Genomic DNA, 15366 nt, shown 5'->3' with positions numbered 1-15366 from the left:
TGTGTGTTTGGTGGCAGTCATGTGGCTCACAGCAGAACATGAAACACAAAGCCCGATCGTGTTTATGAGCATGGGAGACCAGGAATACCTGTCCCTCTGGTGGCGTTATCTGACAAGCATTTACTACCGTGCTCTGCTGCTGTAGGCCTACTATGCAGTTTACCAGAGTAACAGCCACATAGATAAGACATGTTATCGTCTTTGTCATTTATGTCGTGAACAAAACCTGTCTGTTTCCTTTTGGTGTGCTTATCTGTTGATCACACAAATGTTTCGTGACAGACAAGACACAGCTGTAAAAAGGATATGGAAAATATGTTCAGGCTGCAGTCTGCTGGATTCTGATTAGGGTCTATAGACCGCTGTAAAGTAGCCTTTATTACTACGACAAGTACATTCAGTAAAAATATATATATATAAAAAACGACCATGAATAAAAGTAGAGATGCCTGCGTTTCCATGTCATTTTGCATTTGCTCCATGCCGTCGCTTGGTATTGTAGTGAAGTCTGGTGTCCGTCAGCTAGAGGCGTGGTTAAGTCCCTCCACATCTGGGAGGAGTCCATTATCTCGGCGTTGGCAGTGACTCGTAACGGAGAGAGCCCTGATTTGGAAAGCATGGGACCACGGTGCCTGAGACCCGGAGACGGCGCTGCTGTTAACAGACACATTACATACACAACTAAGTGGAGCCATTGTTTATGAGTTTACGAAAATTACGGAACACTATTCAGCGGAAGTTAAGAACAGTCTTCTCTGACAATATTGTAAACCGGGTAAGTTGATCAACGAACTTATTTGACTATTGTAAAAGAAGCGACTTTCATTTAGGAAAGCGTGCGCGTCTCCACGTCGTCCACAGTAAACACACGATAGGCTAGTATTTCGTTGAATTGCGTTTCTTTGAGTTGCATTATTAAATGAATTTTAGAAAATATTTCTGTGAACTTTTATGGAAACCAAAGTACTGTCGTAATTTTGCCCATTATAGCTGTTGCAGCAGTACCCAAACAATAAAGCTTTATACTCACTTGTGCATTAGCTGCCAGCTGCTCACCAAGTGAACCTGAAAGTGGCTATTTTAAACGTTCTGTGGTGGTGATCTCTCTCACAAGATTGCGTAGATGTGTGTGCAAGTGTCCTTCCTCAGTCTACTTTCCTCTTGACCCCTATGGTCGCTCTCATTGAACTAAACGTTGAATCACCGGTGATTTTGTCTGAGACGGTCTCTATATTTGCTTTCTTCCCATTCATCATTTGGCTTATGTGGTTTCGAATGCATCATTTGAGTCACTTAAGGGTCTATACCAAATTATTCCTAGATGGATAATTGTTTTCTTTTTTTCCTATGACAAACTTTGTTTTTTAATTTTTTTATAGCAGTGGTGGCAAAGTTAGCGGGGGACATAGTTAATCACATTTTATTGGTAACATACACATATTTAGCAGATGTTATTGCGGCTGTAGCGAAACACACTAACTGCATTGAAATAATGGCACAGTCTCTGACCAGACATTTTAGGGTCCATCATCCTGGCTGCAGAGGCATTCATGTTTCTAAAGCTAATTTCCTGCAATTCAATACATTTTGTCATGGGGCTGATAGCTTTAAAACTGCAATTTTTCTAATTTCTAGCAATTCTACACATTTTGAAATGGGGCTGAGAGAAAATTCATTCAGACTTTGACATTTTCTTAGGTTACAGCCTTATTCTGAAATGTATGATTTTCCCCTTCATCAATCTACACATAATACCCCATAATGACAAAGCAAAAACTGTTTTAGAAATGTATGCTAACTTATAAAAAATAAAGTAAATATTACATTTGCATAATTATTCAGACCCTTTACTCAGTACTTTGTTGAAGCACCTTTGGCAGTGACTACAGCTTCATCTTCTTGGGTATGACACTACAAGCTTGGCACACATGTATTTGGGGAGTTTCTCCCATTCTTCTCTGCACATCCTCTCAAGCTCTGTCATGTTGGATGGGGAGCGTTGCTGCACAGCTATTTTCAGGTCTCTCCAGAGATGTTCGATCAAGTTCCATTCCGGACTCTGACTGGGCCACTCAAGTACATTGAGAATTGTCCTGAAGTCACTACTGCGGTGTCTTGGCTGTGTGCTTAGGGTCGTTGTCCTGGAACAGGTTTTCATCAAAGATCTCTCTGTACTTTGCTCCGTTCATCTTTCCCTCCATCCTGACTAGTCTCCCAGTCCCTGCCGCTGAAAAAGATCCCCACAGCATGATGCTGACACTACCATGCTTCACTGTAAGGATGGTGCCCGGTTTCCTCCAGACGTGACACTTCACATTCAGGCCAAAGAGCTCAATCTTGGTTTCAACAAAGCAGAGAATATTTAGGTGCCATTTGGCAAACACCAAGCGGGCTGTCATGTGCCTTTTACTGAGGAGTAACTTCCCCCTGGCCACTCAACCATAAAAGACTGATTGGTGGAGTGCTGCAGAGATGGTTGTCCTTCTGGAAGGTTCTCCCATCTCCACAGAGGAACTCTAGAGCTCTGTCAGAGTGACCATTGGGTTCTTGGTCACCTCCCCGATCAAGGCCCTTCTCCCCCGATTACTCAGTTTGGCCAGGTAGGCCAGCTCTAGGAAGAGTCTTGGTGGTTCCAAACTTCTTCCATCTAAGAATGGAGGCCACTGTGTTCTTGGAGACCTCCAATGCTGCAAAAATGATTTGCTACCCTTCCCAAGATCTGTGCCTCTACACATCCTGTCTCAGAGCTCTACTGACAATTGCTTCAACCTCATGGCTTGGTTTCTGCTCTGACATGCACTGTCAACTGTGGGACCTTATATAGACAGGTGTGTGCCTTTCCAAATCCTGTCCAATCAATTGAATTTACCACAGGTGAACACCAATCAAGTTGTAGAAACATCTCAAGGATTATCAATGGAAACAGGATGCTCCGGAGCTCAATTTTGAGTCCCATAGCAAAGGGTCTGAATACTCATGTAAATAAGATATTTAATTCTAAAAACCTGTTTTCGTTTTGTGGTTATGGGGTATTGTGTGTAGATTGCTGAGGAAATGTTTTTATTTAATGCGTTTTAGAATAAGGCTGTAACATAACAAAATGTGGAAAAAGTCACAGGGTCTGAATACTTTCTGAAGGCGCTGTAATTTCCTGCAATTCTACACATTTTGCCATGGCTGATGCCGTGTTCTTATGCTATCTAAATGACTCAAACTTTATAACAAAATCCTGCTGCTGCTAAGTGGATACTTTGCTGTAGGCCTTCATAATGATAAAATGCCACCTGAGGAGCCCATAGTCAGTTCTAACTACATAAAAAAAACACACTCACTGCATTGAAATAATTAGGCTCCATGCAATGGCATTCTCAGTGTTTGCCTTGGGCAGGAGCTCGCTGGATCTGCAGTACCAGTCAAAAGTTTGGACACACCTACTCATTCCAGGTTTTTTATTTATTTTTGCTATTTTCTTCATTGTAGAATAATTGTGAAGACATGCAAACTATGAAATAACACATGGAATCATGTAGTAACCAAAAAAGTGGTAAACAAATAATTATATTTGAGATTCTTCAAAGTAGCCACCCTTTGCCTTGATGACAGCTTTGCACTCTCTTGGCATTCTCTCAACCAGCTTCATGAGGTAGTCACCTGGAATGCATTTCAATTAACAGGTGTTGCTTGTTAATTTGTGGAATTTCTTTCCTTCTTAATGCGTTTGAGCCAATCGGATGTGTTGTGACATGGTAGGGGTGGTATACAGAAGACAGCCCTATTTGGTAAAAGACCAAGTCCATATTATGGCAAGAACATCTCAAATAACCACTGTTAGTGCTGGTACCTCAAATTTTCTACGGTTTGAGTTCCTGCACCTCTTAATGGATATTAGCTCAGAAGTAATGTGGTGTTCCTGCACCTCAATAAAAAACAGTACCGGCACCTATTTAAATCCAAGTCAAGCACTGGGCATTCTGCTATGCATAACAAAGCCCCAATAGATCTGTGAAAATGCATTAACCTGTGACTGTGAAAGGCCTGGGGATGTTCAACATGTAGCTGACATCAGTCTGAGAGGGTGTTTATTGTTTCCGTTTTTGTTTCGCTGATTTATGTGGCCAGAAATGCACCCAGCATGACCGTAAACTTCAGTGGGCCTGCCTGCTCCCTTCCTCGGTGAGTTGTTTGGGTTGATTTTAAGGCGTCAGCATGCCTCAGTTAGGCTGGTGACTAGCCGAACTCGGCTAGGAGAATCGAACAAGTGTGCTCGTAATACTCTCTTTTTAAAAGACTTTCGCTTGAAAAACAAGGGGAAAAAGCGGAAATAGTATGGTTTGTCCATTTTGAGGTGATGTAGCCTCAAAATAGTCAGAATTAAGGTAACTCGAGCAATCTGTCATTCGTTTGGATGATTTTGCAGAGGAGGTCTTAGTCATGCAAGTTTACATCCAACTAAGATGTCTGGTGCAGTATTTCTCAATGAATGACAACAAAGACTTTAATGAAGAATCCCTACGTTTGACCAATCACAGACAAAGGGGCGACGACTTCAGCTACCGACGTTGGCTTGGCTTTGTGTGTGTGCCCGAACAGCCGGAAAAAAAATAAACAAAATAAAATAAAAAATAAACCTTGGACTGGAGGAAGGGCCAGGAATGCCTTTTGGCGCAGTGGGCTCTCTGTCATGGCAACCCAGCAACCTGGTGTCCGTTTGACTGTCACACACCCTCAGTGCTACATGCTGCTGCCTAGAGAAGGCTTTTCATTAGACCACAGCCTAATGTTTTACTGGGAGGCTCTGCTTATTACTGGTGTTTGTCTGTCTGAAGTCTCCTATGGAGTTCTGAGTCCTTGTGGTGCATTCCATACAGGATTTTACCTCCGTGTTTTACCCAAAAGGCTCAGACTTTTCTGTTTCCCTCTACATGGGCTGGCACCCGTGTCTCAGTGGGCCATGGCTCCTGCAGATCTGCTCTCTCTTGGGGCCAAAGCCAAGCCACTGGTACGTTTTTGATTATGCAGACGTTGTTTCTGCTCTTCACAAGGGCTGACAGTGTGGACTATCTATGGAAACACAATTGCAAGAAAAATAGTTTGTGCCCGAGCAGCTGAAAAACCCCTTGCCGAAGTCCAAAACGAACAAAAACGTCACAAAATGTTGTCATAATATATGCGCAAACTGTTTTTCCAAATTGTTTCGGCTGGGAAGCATGCGAACGCCGTAACACTGGTGTTAGTTGAAAAGCAGCATTGGTACTGTACGCCACGGTAGAGAGCTCACCTGGCTGGCACTGAACATTGGCTCATTGAGTTTGCACCCTCACTCACACAAAGATGCATTTAAGTTCAACTACAGAAGGGACCTCAATGCTTGCTTAGAAGTTGTGACGCTTGCATTAATGTCTGTCCAAGGAACATTGTCCAGAAATGGAGTGCAGTTCACTATTATCCAAGAATGTTTTGTGATTGTATACTTGAAGGGGTTTATGTTTCAGCAGACAACTCTACTCTCTTCTCCTTCCTGATGTTCTTTACACAGCACATGCTCATTCACGTAATTGTTGTTATTGTCATGAGGGGCCAACTGTTTCAGGGGGCTTCAACACCACCATAGGGTTAGATACAAAACCACAAAGGCCCAGGCATGCGGATCACCTTTTTCTACAGCAGAGAAATGTGTGACCACAAGGAACATTGCATTCTATTTGTACTGCCCAAATAGGGTCTGCAGTCAGAATTCATATGGACAGAGTTCCGTGATTTTCTTTATGGAAACATACCAAACCATATGATTGTGTTGTTTTCGCGCTCTTGATGTGACCTTTCAAGAATGGGATGTTCCCTCCTCGCATCTGCCCCGACCATTTGCTGTCAGTTTACCAGTGACATAGGAGTAAAGGTGGATTTACATGAGTAAAATATGTCTAGTGAGATCTATCTCTCTTCAACATCAATGTTGTACTTTTCTGTTTATACTATCCTTGACTGTGGTGTGAGCAAAGCCACATTCCTGCTTCATGTGTGTGCAGTTATTAGCATACCGTAAATACACTATATACAAAAGTATGTGGACACCTTCAAATGACTATTTCAGCCACACCCGTTGCTGACCGGTGTATAAAATCGAGCACACAGCCATGCAATCTGCAGAGACAAACATTGGCGGTAGAATGGCTTTACTGAAGAGCTCCGTGTTTCTTTCAACGTGGCACCGTCATAGGATGCCACCTTTCCAACAAGTCAGTTAGCCAAATTTTGGCCCTGCTAGACCAGCCTCAGTCAAATGTAAGTGCTGTTATTGTGAAGTGGAAACATCTAGGAGCAACAATGGCTCAGCCGCGAAGTGGTAAGCCACACAAGCTCACAGAACAGGAGTGCTGAAAAGTGTACAGCGTTTAAAAAAATAGTCTGTCCCACAGTTGCAACGCTCACTACCAAGTTCCAAAATGCCTCTGGAAGCAACGTCAGCACAAGAACTGTTCGTCGGGAGCTTCATGAAATAGGTTTCCATGACCGAGCAGCCACACACAAGCCTAAGATCACCATGCGCAATGCCAAGCGATGGCTGAAGTGGTGTAAAGCTCGCCTCCATTGGACTCTGGAGTAGTGGAAACATGATATCTTGAGTGATTTTAATCACTTTTCACCATCTGGCAGTCCGACGGATGAATCCGTGTTTGGCGGATGCCAGGAGAACGCTGCCTGCCCCTATGCATAGTGCCAACTGTAAAGTGTAAACTCCATATTAATGCCCATGATTTTGGAATGAGATGTTTGACGAGCAAGTGTCCACATTCTTTTGGCCATGTAGTGTTTCATAGTATATAGACAAACACAAGAAATAGCAATTCAAATTATACAGGCGCTTCTCATCTAAACCATACTGCACACATGATTTAATGCAACGATTCACAAATGTGTGGATATTTTCCGGACTAGTGTGGGAGACATCTCTTAAAGAGAGATTTGAGTCTAGATATGTCTTTTTACACTACACAAGTATCTCTCCTGGACGTAGTTTGTCGGTCAGTCGTGTATTTCAAAGAGGCTCTGAAGTGTTGTTGTAATGTTACCCTCTCGCTGGGTGGCATATATGGTCTCGAGGCATCTGCAACTCATCGCTCAAGTTAATTCACTTAATCAGTGTTGGCACGCTATAATAATTAAAACAAGCATTTTACACAAGTTATTTCCTAATACATTGTGTGCTCATGTTTGTATAATCTGTTAGACTGAACCTATTTAGCTAAAGGGAAAGGAGCTATGGACTTTAACAGTTTGTGTTTTAGGCCCATGTCAAGCTAGACATCTTGATGCATGGTTGTTCTCCTCCCCATAAGCCATCTGGAAGGCTGTGTGCTGCGAGTGCCCATTGTTAATCCTGAAGTGCTAGCAACTCTCAGAGAAGCGCAAATGTTTCATGTCTTCCCTCTGCACATTTTTCTCCATATAAGGGTGTTTGGCTGGGACTTATCAGGCGTTGGTAATATCTGTGCTTATTGTCACATTCCACACGGCAGGAGAAGGCCTTTTACTCTCTGTAGGTAGAGGCACTGTAAGGGGAACCACAGAAGCTCCCTCTTTCTCTCTGTACATCCTGACACTGACACAATGGAAAACAACCCTGTTTTTCTGCTCTGCTATTGTTGACGATCAGTGTGTGGAGTAGAGCTATTAAAAGCAGTTGAGCTCAGGCTGGTGTCAACAGTGTCCTGGCGGGGACTTCGCCACCGGCCTGGCCACCAGGCTACCATACTGACAGGCAAATGACTGGCACGACCACCACTTCCTGTCCCGTTGGCTCCCTCCCGTCACAAAAAAGGACACAGGACACCAAACCATAGTTTGTCGTTGGCTCACTCATAGGGGGCGGATGTCCCAGATTAAACCTACTTCTGGTCTGAAAAGCCCTTTTCAAATCAATGGAGAGTCTCTCTTGTAAGATTTCGATCTTCAATTTAAGATTTTAAAAGTGCTTTTCACTCGAGGGGGTAGGCTTAATATCCGTCTGTGAAACGGCCCTATTCTTTCCTAAAATCACTTCTGCGAAAGGCCTTGCGCGCCAGATTGCCTAGGACTAGGGTTTCTATTCATTTCATTTTGTTCATTGGTCAGACCATTGAAACATGACTACAATGAAAGATTTCCCCAAGTATATCTGTAGCGATCTGTCCCAGTATTTGGTCCTCTACTACCCAAGCTTAATGTTGGTTAGCGGGACTGGTGTCCAGCGGAACAGTCCATGGCCTATTCATGTTCAGGTTCACACCTCTAAATGGCTACAGATTTGAAGCCTTTGAGGAGATGTAATGTATTCGTTCAAATTGAATTGGGTTTCTGGCGTGGGGAAATGAAGATGGAATGAAGCAGAGGGTTTAAGTGACGTGCCAAGTGAGCTCGCAAGGTTAAGCGTCATCGTGCAGAAGATGGACGATTACGGCGACCGAGTCTTGTCATGGAGTGGAGATGTACTGTGTCGGGTCTTAAGCTCATCCAAGCTCAGGATTACTTCAATACCTGCCTGTCCTCTATCCTGCAGCAGGACTCTTTACATTACAGAGGATCACAAATGCTCATCTATGTGCCCTCACATCCATTACCTGTCATAATGTGGTAGATCACCTGAAATCCCAAGCCAAGGCTATAGACTATAGCTAATGTAACAACAGTGTATTATGTGTGAGATAAGGTGTCATTTTTGGTAAAAGCCCTACCTCAGCAACAGGACTTCAGGTTGCTATACAAGCTGCAGTTCTGGCTGAGCCCCTATATTGTCAGCTCCACATGGTATCAGTGACGTTGGGTTATTGTACTGAGGGCTACAGGTAACAGCCGTAAGGGGGCCTCGTGTTCCTCACCCTGTCACCCCACGGTCATCTCAAGGGATCCAGGGGTGTAATACAGATAGTGAGCAGCACAGACACTAACACAGGTGTGATGCCCGCTGCATGCATATACTTGTCATTGCCAGGTGAATGTTTATGTATTTTGCATGTTTAGGTTTGAGAGTGAGTGTGAGGGAATATCTAAACATATGAACACTAGTCCAGACGGGAGGAAGAAAGGCAGTTGGTAGTTGCCATAGTGCAGCCCCATCCCTCTTTCCTAAGCTACGTTACCAGTCAAGCACAACAATGGTAATTGTGATTGATCTAGCCTAACCCTCCAGTAGCCATCAGGCCCCAGTGACCATCTACCTCTATTGGAAGAGTAAACACAGCCCGGCTGGGACGCTATTGGCTGAAGGGCTCCGTTAGGCGCTATGTATTGTTCTATGTAATTGATGCAGTCCAGGGTGCTCTTCCTACCTGCTCACCAGTGAGGCTCTGATGACCAATCTCCATTGACTCCCCCCTGTCTTATCTCCACCATCAGGGCTAAGAGCAGACGGCACTTCGAGTCACAAAACAGACCACAGTAAACGTGTACGGCTACTGATGTGGGTTGATGATAAAGACTGATTTTCTTTTCTCAGTCACTTACCACGCAGAACAGCCAGCGTGAGTCTCCAGCTCAAGGGGTTCTGGCTGTTGTGGAGAAATGAAGAGCTGTGGAGACTGGCTGAGAGCTTGGCTGCAGCAGCACTTGTGTGGAATGTGAGATGCTTTTTCAGCCTCATTAACGCTGCTCTCTCTCCCTCTCACATTAGCAGCTTAGTTTGATGCAGGAGTGAGAGCTCCTTCCACCCCCAGTCTCAGACTTTGTCATTGTCATTTGGCGTCAGACCAATGTAAACAGCGAAGGCCTTGATTGCTCTAGGTCACCAGCAACCCTGAAATCCAAACACTGAGTTAGCTCAATTAGAATTGAATAAAGAAGCGAAAGGTATCAAAGTCGTGTTTCCTGGAGAAATACTGTCTTTATGGCTGGTTTGGCCTGAAGCTCAGCTGCTGTAGGGGAGCCTGTTTGGCATCGGAGGAGCTTCAGGTAAAATGATTGCGTAGATGGCTGGTTTAGATTTGCTTTGGCTTACAAACACAGCGTCCTGTTAGAAATGTCGAGAGGCATTCAATGCGAAACGGGAGCTGTTAATGTGTGCGCGTGTCTGTCTGTGCCCTCCAGATGTCACGAGAGTCGCCCATCCTCTTGTTTCTCACCGCAGTCCACTTGTTTCCCTTCTCCCCACGGCTCACACCCAGGCCAGAACACCCCAGCGTGCACTGTCTGTGCCAAGGCCCAAGGCTGGCCTTTTCTAGAATGGTTACATAAGACGATTTGACTCTATATCACTGTTCCCTGGCCAGCAGGACATAACGGGTTGGCTCATGGTCTCTATACATCCATACCAGCCTGATCGTCCCACCCAGCCTGATCGTCCCACCCAGCCTGATCGTCCCACCCAGCCTGATCGTCCCACCCAGCCTGATCGTCCCACCCTGCTCTACCCTCGGATGGGTTTATTTTCTCAGCAGTTACAGGTGTGAAGGGAGAACATTTAGTTAGCTGAGTTGGTCTGGATGAGTGGAGCCAGATTTTTGTTTTTCTTCTTGATTATGTTGGGAGTGCTACTGTTTGACAGAATATATTTCAATCTACACTCTGCAGTTCACCTGCTCATAGTGTTCCGCTTCATTTCAGCCACCACAGGAATTGTTCTCATGTAATTGATGGCTCTTGTATCTCAAGTGATTTGTTGTACCGATCAACAGAGATGGGAAGGGTGCTACCTTATAAACAGAATCAACTGGGTAAATATTGTCATTGGCAGGTCCCCCTTCTGTTGGTATCCAGCAGTGTAGGATCGTGCTGACCCTGGGTGTTAGGCCTACCTTGATTGTGACTGACCCGGCCGTTGGTGCAATATTAATGAGTCTCCTACCCTCAAATGATGTTATCGCGGACAGCCAAGCGCTTCCATTTTGTAAAATGCCATATTTTACCGTTTTAGTTGACCAGCCAGAGAGGCTTCACTGCCGTGTCACCATTCCAGAAGTCCCGGCTCTGCTTTGTGCCCTTTCATTTAGATATGAGGCCTGTGATTATCACTGAACCGTCCTTGCCATAACAGTACAGTAAAGATGAACAACCATCGTTGAGTAGACATTAACAGTACATAACGTGTGTGTGTGTGTGTGTGTGTGTGTGTGTGTGTGTGTAGTAGCACAGTGCAGTATATGACGGGCTATTCCTGTCTGTCGACATTCAGCTGTCATTTGAGACGGTGGCTCCTAATCTGTAGCCACTCAATCCGAAAGTTGTTAAAGGTACGAGAGCAAAGAAAGAGACCGCTTCCTTTATGGACTGTCCTCCACTCCTCAGTCCAGCCACTGTCCCTTTAAGAGCAGAATGCTCGCCTCTCTCTGAGAAGCTTGCAGTTAGTTGGAAGTGTCCATGCATTTGTGATGTAATAGCCCTCTCTGCGCCCAGGCCTGACAATCTGCTGCCCTTTAGGATTAGTGGTTGCGGGTCATCTCTCACAGTCCCTTGTGGTTTGGTCCACACTCAACAGGCCCTTTGTTGGCTGCTCCAGATGGGCCGGCCTGGACGGGGGGGGGGAATGTGCGAGGGGGGGAGGGAATGTGCGAGGGCACAGTGCCTTCAGTTTAGCCTGGCTCTCTTGGGGAAAGGAAGGACTGAGTCACAGGCGAATGAACATTTTTTTATTTTTTTGTTGCATATCCTGTGTGCAGTTAAGCAACTGCTGGCCATTGGAGAAGTGTGTGACCGTGTGTGCTGCTTCTTCTGCTGAGAGAAACCCTCTCTTCAGAAGTGGTAGAGATGAGTGTTTGGGGGCAGCAGTAGCACATGTTGTGTTATGTGGCACTGCTTCTGACTGCACTCCACCCAAGTGAATAATAGGAATGGTGTGTAAAACCCCACGGCCTACCATGGACATCCCATATGTAGAGGCAACGGCTGTCATCTAGCCGTATCGCCTCAATCCTGCGCTTCTCAATGGAAACTCCATTGCCAACTATGCTTAAAAACTTCCTTCATTCTGTGTGTTTCTGAATTCTTTCATTTTGTGGTCTTGTGTGTTTCGTTACCTCCAGAACATGTCTTTCACCAATAAAGATTACTCAACTGCAGTGCTGTCCCAGATGTGTTTGTGAATGAACAGCAGACTGTTTACTAGTGATGCGAGAAGAAATTGATAGTTACATATCAGGACATTATTTTTGATGACATATCATTTTGGCATTATCAGAATGTTATTTTAACTCTAGTTGGCTGTACATGCCTTCATAGCTTGTTCTCATCTTTTTAAATAGGGAGCCAATTTGTTTTCAGCAATATTTTATTTTGTTCAAATTTTTATTTATTTAAATGTTTAATTTTTTTTAAATGTATTTCCATGACTGATCTAAGTTCTTTCTTGTCCCTCTGCAGCAGACGTATGGTGAGCAATATATTTTGCAACATCTAATCATCTAATAAAAATGACAGCATCGAATCACATTACATATAGAATTGTGAATTGCAGTGCACATCCTATTGGCACCAAAGTATAGTGATAATATCGTATCGTGAGGTCCCTGGCAACTCCCAGCCCTAATGTTTACTAGTTAAGTGCTCATCTCATCCTCACATTGTAATGCATGTGACTCAACCGCTGGCTGTGTAAAATCATTTATTCACAGTTGGATGAGATCAGTGATTAATGGAACGCACCCTATCTGGTGACTCATGAGGCTGATGTCAGCTGGAACGGTCTGGGAGAGGAGACATGGATGTCTGACAGCACTAGGTGTGGCAAGTCTTCATTTAAGTGAAATTAGCCTAATATGTTTTGGCATTGGCTTGTTTCTGTCAATCTTAGCTTGGGCTTCAGTAGTCTCTGTAATGCAGAGTTAGCAGACAGATTTTTAGTTGTACAGATTTGCCTGTTTTCTTATCTGATATCCAATGTTTATTACTGGCAAGCACGGAATCTTATTATGATCGAATGATTCCATGAGGTGTTATTTTTGTCCCTCTAAGTCATTCTGTAGCCGAAGGTCTGCCTCCTGAGGGCTAATTTAGGCTGGCTGTGTGTTTTCAGTAGAAGCAGGCGGGCTGGGCAGGACACTGGAGGAAAAGCAGCAGGCTCTGTGGCTAGCTGCTCGCATGGAGAGATCAGCCTCGCTGGAAACTTGTGGTTCTTTTTTCATACTAACAATGATATTTTACAGTAAATAGGTTCATATCCATGTCCATTTACTGATAATAACAGTGTAGCGAAAATCCAGGAACTAGGGTATCCTTAGCTGTAGCCTCGGTCCAAAGCAAACATTATAGATTCCTGGAATGTTATTACTTTCTCTCTGGTTTGTCTGTTCTACTGCCTTCATTCTCCCGCTCTCTCCATCAGTCTATTTACCTTCATCTAATGGAGGTCTGATGTGAGAGAATGCTGTTAATGGAGAACCTCCTGGTCTAAGATAGTAGGAGAAGCCATTTTAATGCACTCAGAGAATGTATTATTACACCATGTGGAGCTTTTCTACATGTTTTGTTTTATTGAACCTTTATTTAACTAGACAAGTCAGTTAAGAACAAATTCTAATTTACAATGACGGCCTACAGCGGCCAAACCCGGACGACGCTGGGCCAATTGTGCGCCGCTCTATGGGACTCCCGATCACGGCCGTTTGTGATACAGCCCGGGAACGAACCAGGGTCTGTGTTGACGCCTCTAGCACTGCGATGCGGTGCCTTAGACCGCTGCGCCACTTGGGAGCTCTATCTGACACGGCGATGAGAAAGTCCATGAGAGTTATTCTTCATCAGTGGGGGGGGTGGTTTAATGCCAGACCTGCCTGTTTCTGCTAATGATGCTATCTTATAGTCCCACAGGTTTCTCACAGCTAACCCCCCTCCCTGCCAAGTATCTGGCCTTTTAGATCTGCCTGAACTGTGCTTACATATTTATAACACAGTCACACGCCACTTTTCTATGCTACAATTCCACAGTAGGAGCTCGCTCACTCAACATGCCTTGCATCAGACAACCCCACACATTCATCAACATACAGAAACGTATAAATGCAGGCAGTCTGTACTTTAGATATTGTAGGCACACCACAGTGTGTGTCTGACTGTCTATTAGAGCTTGCAGAGTTGGACTGTACTGCTGTCCTGGCTGATGTTTGGCCATGTGTATGCTTTTCTAGGGATGTCAAATTCCCTTATTTCCTGCATTTTCCTGTCATTATTTAACTCCCTCTCAGGAGTCGATGAGTCCGAGGCTGGATGACAGAACACGCTATAGGCTAGTCTAGGGGCAGATAACCTGGAGCTAGAGAGAGCGAGGGTCTGTCTCTTTCTCTCTCTCTGGTTAGTGACGGACCAGTTGCTCTTTCGATCTGCCCACCTGTGAGGAGCCGAACAATGTGTTCTGTATTTCCCCCCCCCCCCCCCACGCCAGGTTAAGGAATGAAGGCGCAGAATAAAGACCCCTCCTTGTCCTCTTATGAAGGATCAGCTTGACCCCTCTGACCTCCAGGGCTGAAGCATCTGCCTGACCGTTACCAGGGTGGTCTAAAGGCCACAGACAGGCCAGACTGCCAGAGCATCTGCCTGACCGTTACCAGGGTGGTCTAAAGGCCACAGACAGGCCAGACTGCCAGAGCATCTGCCTGACCGTTACCAGGGTGGTCTAAAGGCCACAGACAGGCCAGACTGCCAGAGCACAGTAATACGACAATCCTATTAGTTAATTTCTATAAATGAGTATATTTGACTTGCCTGATGATTTTAGCTGTCCTCTAAATGTTCCCTAAGCACCGTTGGGTCATAGTATTCAACCTCCGTGGTGATATTAGCGTTTGTTTCCTCGTTAGAGACCTTGCATGACTGCCTAACGAGCGTGGGTCTCATTGACATGCTTTGGGCTCTTCATGGCTGGGTTAATAATGGGCTTGGCATCGGCTTTAATTCAATCACGTCAGTAAAAGGCTGCACATGTGGCAGCGCTGTTAGTGCTTACCCCCTAGCCGAAGTGCCAGTCTGGTCCTGCATCGGCTACGTCGGCTGCATTGTTGCCCTTGTTTTGAAGTGATCGGTTCTGTTGAGAGTATGAAAGACTTGTGTTTGACTGTGGTTTAAATCAAATCAGCCTACACTTGCCTTGTCCCAGACTCAGAGAAAGTGGTTGAAGTGGTTTTTTTTAGTGTCAGTGTTTGTTTGCCTGTGTTGTTTCCTTTTCAGCCCCTAAGTCGATCCTGTTGCTGGTTTCCCGTATAGCAGCTGTTTTGGGTTATAGGTTGAGGGGTCTATATATTTTAATAAATACACATAAGCTGACATTGGAAGTGTTAATTCAACAGTGAATGATCATTTCATTTTAGCCCTGCTCTTTGGATTGGTTTTAGGACATTTCTGCCAAATGAAACACTGAGGAGACAAAATGTGTTTCCATTTGAATAGAAGAGGCCCGAGAAACTGCAC

General features: G+C 44.7%; 1 protein-coding gene across 2 annotated transcripts in view; it reads left to right on the top strand.

Moving 5' to 3' along the window:
- The first annotated feature begins 583 nt into the window (after positions 1–583).
- LOC106610786 (rho guanine nucleotide exchange factor TIAM2-like) overlaps positions 584–15366 on the top strand; it is a 107702-nt gene continuing 92919 nt past the window's right edge. Inside the window, exon 1 of one of the 2 annotated variants that reach the window (XM_014210361.3) lies at positions 584–775. The gene's annotated coding sequence lies outside the window, so the exon portion shown is untranslated. The remainder of the gene's footprint in view (positions 776–15366) is intronic. The other variant, XM_045723426.2, reaches the window with a different exon arrangement.

This window comes from Salmo salar, chromosome 09 (assembly GCF_965601325.2).
Source record: "Salmo salar chromosome 09, fSalSal1, whole genome shotgun sequence".
Classification (NCBI taxonomy): domain Eukaryota; kingdom Metazoa; phylum Chordata; class Actinopteri; order Salmoniformes; family Salmonidae; genus Salmo; species Salmo salar.
The sequence above is the reverse complement of the archived record's forward strand: the minus strand, read 5'-3'. Positions and strand labels throughout refer to the sequence as shown.